Raw genomic sequence first — 10,049 nt, 5'->3', positions numbered from 1 at the left:
ATCGAAAATCCCCCTGGTTGGATGGCACAGTCGAGGGTGGCAGGGGAGAGCCAGGTCTTGGTGAAACAGAATACACAGCAGTTCTGCATCTCCCTGCAGTAGGTGAGTCTCCCTTTAAGATCATCCACTTTGTTCTCTATGGCTTGCACATTAGCTAGTAGGATGGTGGGCTCCTCAGCTTCATTCTGACCAGCTGCCCAGCTTTTTTCCCACGTTTCCTCGGTAAGTAGTGCATCTTTCCAGGTTTCCATCGATGCAGTGTGTTGTCAGCTCTTTGAGGTAGGTGGATGCGTCCGCGGGAATCGACTGGCAGGTTGCGTCGTCGTACGCTCCGGGTCGGGCCGAGTAACGGGGTAGGCTCCGCTGCCAATTCCAGCTACCAGGGGCCCGGGCTGTTGATTGTGTCAGGCCTCAAAGCCAACACCTAATCTCGGATGGCCGGGCTCCTGGCTGAAACAAGTCCGTAAGCTGAGTCACGGTTGCGGAGGCCTCCGCTCCAGCCGAGCCTCGGGCTCGATTTCTGATGGCGGCAGAGGCCTCACTTCCAGCAGCTGTGGATGGCCGCAATGGGACTTTACGGTGGTCACTCCGGGGAAGCGTCTGGGGCACCTTGAGGTCTCCGCCGTCACTTCTGTGTGGTCGTCTGTTCCGGAGAGATGCTTCATTTATCAGGATTTACAATCTGAGTGAATGTGGCACGTTTTATTAACAGCTGTATTTCCCTGAGGTTGACAAATCTGTGTGCTTAAATGATGTGAACGGTTTAATTGTATATCACATGTCATATTTTTTCCCAATTAACTGAGCAGGCAAGAGAAAGGAATGTGAGGTGCAGCTACAAGGATTCACTCTGCATTTTCTAGTTTGAACCACTATATGCTGGATGCAACACTGGTAAATAGTTCTTTACCTCAGAGTCCAAAAACCAGGTCAAAGAAGAGGTAACCTGCGCAGAACCTTCCCAGCCTTTATAAGGTGCAGGTTGGCTTCGCTGTGGAATTTACTTGACTGGAGCTTCAAGAAAAACAACTAAGATAAGGCAGCCTGCTTAATGAGTGGTCCAACTATCACCCTAACCTTCTATCCACTCCAACACTAGAGTGTGCACCACCTACAAACAACCAGTTACCAAACTCGTGACATTAACATACTAGAGAGATGTGAATGCCAAGTTATTGCTCTCATGTGATATAGGGGTGCCAATGCACAGGATCAGATGGTTGTAAACTCAGCCAACTCTATCATGGGCACTAGCCTACCCGCCATCTATAAGACCATAAAACATAAGAGCAGAGTGAAACCATTCAGCCCATCGAGTCTGCTCCCCAGCTCCATTATGACTGATTTATTATCCATCTCAATCCCATTTCCCCATAAAAATTGATACCTTTATTAATCAAGAAACTATCAACTTCTGCTTTAACTGTACATAATGACTTGGCCTCCACAGCTGTCTGTGGCAATGAATTCCACGGATTCACCTCCCTCTGGGTAAAAAATTTCTTGCTCATTACTTTTCTGAAAGGATGTCATATTCTGAGGCTGTGCCCTCGGGTACAAGACAGCCCAACTATAAGAAACATCCTCTCCATGTTCACTCTATCTAGTCCTTTCAGTTATATTAAGATTCCCCCTCATCCTTCTAAACACCATTGAGTACAGCACCATTGAGGGCATCTTCAAAGTGTGATATCTCAAGTAGATGGCATCCATCACTAAGGACTCTCACCATCTAAAACACGTCTCTTCTCATTGGAAGCATCAGGGCAGGGGCATGGAGCATGAAGATACGAAGACACATACTCATTGGTTTAAATGGAAAAAAAAATTGCCCTCCACTATCAGATTTCTAAACAGTCCACGATCCCATGAACACTACCTCATCATCTTACTCTCTTTTTGCACTAATTTATATTTCTTATTGTAACTGATAGATTAAGTTATGTATTGAACTGTACTTATATAATAAAACAAAAACTTTATGACATATGTCAGTGATAGTAAATGTGCTTCTGATTCTGACTGCTCCCGCATCTTCCCCCAAGTTTGGTCTGCACATATATCGCTGTTTCTTCATCGTTGGTGGGAGACGTGGCTCCAGCAATCGAGGTTTGATCCTGATCTCTGATGTTGTCTGTGTGGAGTTTGCATGCAGTCCCTTTATCCTTCTGGGTCTATTCCTGGGTGATCACATCTCAATGACATCTTGATGGAGTTAATTGGCAGCAGTAAACTACTTCTAATGCAGGTCTGTGGTACGAAAATTAACTGCGGCAGAAAGGAGGACTTGACAACGGGTGGCTAAAACTGACCAGAGTCTCACCGGCACAAGCCTACCTGCCATCAATGGCATATATAGAGAGAGGTGCCTAAAAAAGACCAGCAGTATCACAAAGGATCCCACCCTTCCTGCTCATGAACTGTCTATCCCACTCCCATCAGGGAAGAGGCTATGCAGCTTTCAAACTAGGACCACTAGATTCAAAAGCAGTTACTTTCTACAAGCCGTCAGGCTGATCAAAATACTTCCACACATTAACCCCCCCCCCACCACTACATATATAGCAGCTAGTGTCACTTTATGTACATATATTCAGACTTTGTACTGTATATAGCAGTTACTTGTACATTGTATTTTATAGGATTGGGTTTATATTTTTATTTATTGTGTTTTTTATGTTCCTTATGCTTATTGTGCTTTTTTTAATGCTGCATCAGACTCGGAGTAGCACTCATTTCCTTTTCCTTTACACTCACACAATGAAGTATGACAATAAACAATCTTGAAGACCATCATGGGGCGTTACTATATATCTGGGAGAGAACAACTTACAAGAGAATTAGAGGAGAATCCATCTGGGGGCAGCGAAGGATCAATGGACCAATGGACTCAATGTAAATCTTTCATTTTCCAAAGGATGATTCAAAAAACACCTTAGATTTCTTACCCAACAGCACTGGGCAAGTAGATACAATGGCCAAGAATCTGCTCTCTTTCATCTTTTCATGAGTTACTGAGAATAAGCATTAACAATTGGACATTCATGCCTCCCATGTTCTCCCTTGCAAGTCCCAAGGGAAGATTATTTATTTATTTATTATTTAGAGATACAGCGCAGTAATGGGCCAAGAGCCCGTGCCACACAAATACACCCATGTGACCAATTAACATCCTAACCCATATGTCTTTGGGATGTGAGTGAAAACCTGAACACCCAGAGGAAACCCACGGGGTTGCAGGGATAATATACAAAATCCTGACAGACAGTGGTGGAAATTGGACCTGGCTTGCTGGTGCTTTAATAGTGTTGCACTTACTGCTACACTACCATGCTGCCCCATGAAAAGAAAATTCTATTTGCCTCAAACTTGCTTCTACAAAGAAAAACAGAATCCAATGTAAAGTGATCAAATGGTTTATTACAGAGTTTAACACAATTTAGTAAAAGGCACATTACACATATAATCTAATATAGTTTGTTAAATCTGTCAATTGCCAACTATCCCCTGCTATCATATCCCTCTAGATTTTCTGTTGTACAATTAGTCTTGCAGACAGCACAAGACTTGAGGAGAATCTTGTCAGGTGCCACTAGCAGGTCAGAAAGAAAACTCTTTGGTTTAAAGGTTTATGATTAATTTGAGGGAAGTGTTTAGTGCAGAAGGCTTGCAAAGAACAGATCCCTTTGAACTGTTGATTCCCATAGCTCCTCACAAAAGAGAGTTCCTTGTGTCATGTTTGACAAGCTGTATCCTAATTGAAGTAGATGAATTGTGATTGTTAGTTAGTTACTCCATTCTCAGTATAAATTGTCACAAGGATTACAGAGGGAAACTAAACAGATGATGGCCTCCCTGGATTCTCTTTCTGGCTTCTTCCCTATTTTCTTCCAGGTCCAATGAAGGATCTCAGCCCAAAACATTGAATGTTTATTCGTCTCCCTAGATGCTACCTAACTTGGAGTTCCTCCAGCATTTTATCTGTGTCACAATGGCCTTCTTTTATTAAGCAATTAAATATTCTTAATTGATACATTTTTTCAAATGGATATTTTCATAAGTATTCCCAGCAAAGGAAAAGATATTTCAGGAAATGTTCACAGAGTTAGTTAGTACAGTACAATGTTTAACATGACTCAAGCAAAACTGGTGGGAGGAGAGTTTTTCTAGCATTGCCTATGTATGTCCTCCTTAGATTGCCCAATATGTCACTGGCACATTCCTCCCTACCATCAGAACTATCTACATAAGGCGCTGATGGGCATCAAAGATCCCCACCATCCTAGGCTGTGTCATCTTTTTGAAGCTACCATTTGGCAGGAACTACAGAAGACCGAAGTCCCACACCACCAGGTTCAAGATCAGTTACTCCCCTTCAACCACTCGGTCAATCTGCACAACCCTAATCTCTACCTCAGTATAGGAAAGCTATGACCACTTTGCACTATGAAAAGAAAATAATTTTAAAAATCAAAATGATGAACTTTTAAAATCAAATGCCAAAATCAATCAAAAACATATAACACAAAAATAATTCAAGATATGAGGAACACACTCAAAAACCCAGTCCTGCCACAAGGTTTCGGCCCAAATCATTGGCTGCACTTTATTTCATAGATGCTGCCTCCAGTATTTTGTGTATGTTGTTCAGATTTCTGGCATCTGCAGATTTTCTTTTGTTCAAATTACGAGGTATGATAGCCATTGTTTTCCAGTGGATTTTCAATCAAGTGACAGGAGGTGGTGCCAGAGCATGGTGATTCATTGTTGCTGCTCCCTGCAGGTCTGCTCATTGCTTCTATTATAATCCTTCTACTCTTTTATGTCCACACTCACTGGCCACTTTATTCGGCACATCTGTGCATTAATGCAAATATCTAATCAGCCAATCATGTGGTAGCAACTCAATGCATGAAAGCATGCAGTCATCATCAAAAGGTTCAGTTGTTGTTCAGACTGAACATCTGGGGAGAAGTGTGATCTCACTGACATTGACTGTGGAATGATAGTTGGTGCAGGATGCGATGGTTTGAGTATCTCAGAAACTGCTGATCTCCTGGGTTTGTCATGCTCAACAGACTCTAGGGTTTACAGAGAATGGTGCAAGAAACAAAATCCATCCAGTGAGTGGGAGTCCTGTGGGTGCGAACACCTTGTCAATGTGAGAGGTCGGAGGAGAATGGCCAGACTGGTCCAAGCTGTCTGGAAGGAGACAACAACTCAGATAAACATGTGTTACATCAGTGGTGTCCAGAAGAGCATCTCTGAACGAACAGCACACTGAACTTTAAGTAGATGGGCGGCAGCAACAGGAAACCATGAACATGTTGTATAGTCAATCGCCACTTTATTAGGGACAGGAGGTACTTAAAAAAAGTGGCCATTCAGTGTAAATTCTCTGTCTCTAAGAAGACTTTATTCTGCCCTCTGTTACTGCATTAGTTTGCACTAGCTCAATGCTCCATGGTAATGAACTAATCTGTATGAACGGTATGCAAGAAAGGTGCTTCACTGTACTTTGGCACATGTGACCATAATAAACAAAAACAATTTATCATCCTATGCAACATCGTCTAATTAATTCATTTTTTGAGATCTGGGCATCATTGGCAAAGTCAGTATTTATCAACCATCCTTCATTGCCCTTGAAAAAAGTGTAGGGATCCACATTCTTGAACCATTGTAGTCCGTAAGACCATAAGACATAGGAGCAGAATTAAGCCATTCCATCGAGTCTGTTCCACCATTCCATCATGACTGATCCCAGATCCCGTTCAGCCCTTCTCGCCATATCCTTTTGGTAGATACTCCATTGTGGAGGGAGTTCCCAATTTAAACCCAATGATGGCGCAGGTCTGTTTTTATTTATGAGCTGGGATGGTGAGCAGCTTGGAGAGGAACTTGCAGGCGGTGGTGCCCCATTGTATCCAGTGTCCTTGTCCTTCTCGTTGTAGGTTTGAAGGGGATTGATGTCAGTAGACTAGGCAAGTACAAACATTGTATTTTCAATGGTTTTTGTCAATGGTACGTGTGGTAGCAGCTGTGCATTGGTGGTGGAGAGTTGACAAGAGTAGGATAGTTGATGAGGTGTCAGTAAATCAGGATTCTACGTCCTGGGTGGTGATGTGCTTATTTATTTATTTTATTTAGAGATATATCACGATAGCAGGTCCTTCCATTCTAATGAGCCCATGTCACATAATTACTCCAACGTGACCAATGAACCTACCAAACCATACACCTTTGGAATGTGGGAGGAACCCAGAGCACCTGGAAAGCACCCATGTGGTCACGGACAGAACGTACAAATTCCTTATAGGCAGGGGTGGGACTGAACCCAGGCCACGGGCACTGCAACAGACTCCACTCTGCCACGCTTTACTTACTTATTTTCTGTTTGTTTATTGAGAAAAAGCGCAGAATAGGCCCTTCCGGTCCTTTAAGCAGTACTGCCCAACAGCCCCCGATTTAACCCTTGTCTATTCGTGGAAAAATTTACAACGATCAATTAACCTACCAACCAGTACATTTTTGGACTGTGAGGAAAAGCCAGAGCCAGAGGAAACACATGCATTCTTCCCAAACAATTCATGTGGAGCTGCTGTGAGCAAGGTGTTTGAAAGCTTTTCGGACTCTATTCATCCAGGCAGATGGAGAGTATTTTATCATGCTCCTGACTTGTGCCTTGTATATGGTGTAAAGGCACTGGAACATCAGGAGGTGAATCTCTTGCTGCAGGATACTCAGCCTCTGATCTGACATTGCTCCTGATGTTCTAGAGGTGCAGATGCTGAAACCTGGGGAAATACACAGCCAGACGCAGTAACTCAGTATTTCAGGTGGTGATGAGAGGGCATACAGGAGCTGATTGTGGACTTCAGGAAGGGTAAGAAAAGGAGCACATACCAATCCTTATAGAGGGATCAGAAGTGGAGAGAGTGAGCAGCTTCAAGTTCCTCAGTGTCAAGATCTCTGAGGATCTAGCCTGGTCCCAATGTATCGATGTAGTTATAAAGAAGGCAAGACAGTGGCTGTACTTTATTAGGAGTTTGAAGAAATTTGGCATGTCAACTGTGTACATTCATCTACTGATGCCTCTGGACACATCTTCAGTGATGTTCCAGGAATCATCTGGTGTTTCGGGTCTTTCAACATCATACAACCTCCTCCAGGTGACCCAGCTGGGGCTGATCAGACCCCAGCTTGTGTCCAGATGGCTAGCTACTTATGACCCCATGGCTCCCCTCTTTTGAGCCACAGCCATCTTGAGGCCCTCTCTGCCGCATCTGTGGTACTGCGGATGGCTCTCCTCTTCCTCTCTCCCTCGATGCCAAATTGCTGAAGGCTCTGGCTAAGGAACGGGCTGCGAATCCCCTACAACCAACCTCCACTGGGAGACACCTCGCTCTCCATCCAGCCTGCTGACAGTTGCTGACCAGTCCTGCGTACTTGGAGAGCTTCCTTTCAAAGGCCTCTTCCAAGCTATCTTCCCATGGGACTGTCAGCTCCAGCAGCACTACTTGCTTAGTAGACTCAGACACTAGGACAATGTCTGGTCGCACGGTGGTGGCTGCGATATGGCTGGGGAACTTCAGCTGCCCTTCGAGGTCCACCAACAGCTGCCAGTCCCTTGCAGAGGTCAGAATGCCTGCAGATGTTCTTCTGGCGGGTATTGGCTGCTCCCCAGCTCTGACAAAGGCAATGGTCCACTTGGAGGGTCGGGACCGCTTCACCCACTCAACTCCTGCGCTGACGGCTCAAATATACTCAAAAATGTCTATAGTTGTGCCAGGGAGAGCATTCTGACAGGCTGCATCACTGTCTGGTATGGAGGGGCTACTGCAAAGGACCGAAAGAAACTGCATAAGGTTGTAAATCCAGTCAGCTCCATCTTGGGTACTAGCCCACATGGGACCCAGGACATTTTTAGGGAGCGGTGTCTCAGAAAGGCAGCGTCCATTATTAAGGATCTCCAGCACCCAGGGCATGCCCTGTTCTCACTGTTACCATCAGGTAGGAGATACAGAAGCCTGAAGGCACACACTCAGTGATTCAGGAACAGCTTCTTTCCCTCTGCCATCCAATTCCTAAATGGACATTGAACCCATAAACACTACCTCACTTTTTTAAAATATACTGTACAGTATTTCCGTTTTTTACTCATTTTTTAAAATCTATTCAATACACATAATTGATTTACTTGTTTATTTATTATTATGTTTTATTTTATTTATTATTATTTTTTCTGTCTCTTGTTAACTGCTGCTGCTAAGTTAACAAATTTCACATTACATGCTGGTGATAATAAACCTGATTCTGATTCTGATTCTGAACAGGCAAAGGGATGGTCGACATTTCAGATTGAGATCCTGCTTCAGAAGAGAGAAGGAAGGGAAAATAGGGAGAACCAGTCTGAGGATGGTACTAGGGCATGAAATCAAGGGAGGGATGTGAAATGTGGCATATTAAGAGACAAGGAAGAGGAGGAGCCCTTACAGCATTGATCTAAAGGATAGTCAATGATTTGGGACTGGTGCATGGACTCAACCTGAAACATCGACTACCCTTCTACCTCCTGATCCATTCAGTTCCCTAGCAGCAAGAACTGCACCCATTTCTGGAGCAAAGGTCTAAAGTTCTACAGCCAGAATGCTGTTTGGACTTGCAGTCATTATTGCATCTGGTGCTCTCAATTATTTAAAGTCATAGCCATAGAACTCTACCACACAGAAACACCTGGTCCATGCCATCTATTATTCTGCTTAGTCCCATTGACCTGCACCCAGACCATAGCCCTCCATACTCCTCCCATCAACGTACCTATCCAAATTTCTCTTCAATATTGAAATCGGACTTACACCCATCAATTGCACTGGCAGCTTGTTCCACACTGTCACCACCCTCTGCATTAATTAGTTCTCCCTCATGTTCCCGATAAACATGTCATCCTTTACCCTTAAGCCATGACTTCTAGTTCTAGTCTCACTCAACCACAGTAGGAAAAACGTTCTAGCACTTATCTGATAATTTTGTTAATCAAATCTCCCCTCACTCTCCTAAACTCTAGGGCAGAGGTTCCCAACCTTTTTTATGCCATAGACCCTTACTATTATCCAAGGGATCTGTGGAGCCCCGGTTGGGAAACCCTGCTCTAGGGAATAAAGTCCGAACCTGTTCAACTTTTCCCCATTACTCAGGTTCTCAAGTCCTGGCAATGTGCACTTTTTCAATCTTATTGAAACATTTCCTGTAGTAGATGACCAGAACTGTGCACAATACACCTAAAGGGGCTTCATCACGTCTTGTACAACTTGACATTATGCAGTCAATTGGTTTGAGTGAAGTCTTGCTCCGGTATTGATGGGGACTTCAAGAGGAAGCCACAAGTGAACATTAATTCTGGCTGAACACCACTGTGGATAATTCATCCTTTTCCTCGGTCATTTCACCTCACTTGTGGAATTTAGTTTGTTCCTGCAGATTTACAGCAAATGGAAAACAAGGTCTGGAACTGAGTGATTCCAGACTTGGCATCAGTGAGTAAGTTATAGTTAGAAGCTGCTTAATAGCATTATTTATAAATACTTTCAACAACTTACCATTGATTCTGCTGATGGAGCAATAATTAACAGAATAAATTTGCCCTCCTTTTTTTTTGCGAAGGACTCAAACCTTCTTTGTAACACTAATGGAGGGGTTAGGTTTAGGTTCCCTTCAACACTGATGGGTCAGGTTCGGATATTCCAATCCTAGGGCCAAACTCTTTAATAAATAACAACATTTGGCTCCTAGGCACACATATACAGATAAAGACACTTGTACACTCATACACACTAGCAGCATTGCATGCGTGCACACAGATGGGAACGTAAATGCCAACATGCATATAACACAGGTGCATACACACATGTAAGCATACTTCATATGTATGTGCACACTCACATGTTTAAGAATGACGACTTATACATAGAAGTAGGTACAAGGGGGATGTCAGGAGTAAGTGTTCACGCAGGTGGTGGGTGCGTCAAATGTACGGCCAGTGATGGTGG

This window comes from Mobula hypostoma, chromosome 5, assembly GCF_963921235.1.
Source record: "Mobula hypostoma chromosome 5, sMobHyp1.1, whole genome shotgun sequence".
Lineage (NCBI taxonomy): Eukaryota > Metazoa > Chordata > Chondrichthyes > Myliobatiformes > Myliobatidae > Mobula > Mobula hypostoma.
The sequence above is the reverse complement of the archived record's forward strand: the minus strand, read 5'-3'. Positions refer to the sequence as shown.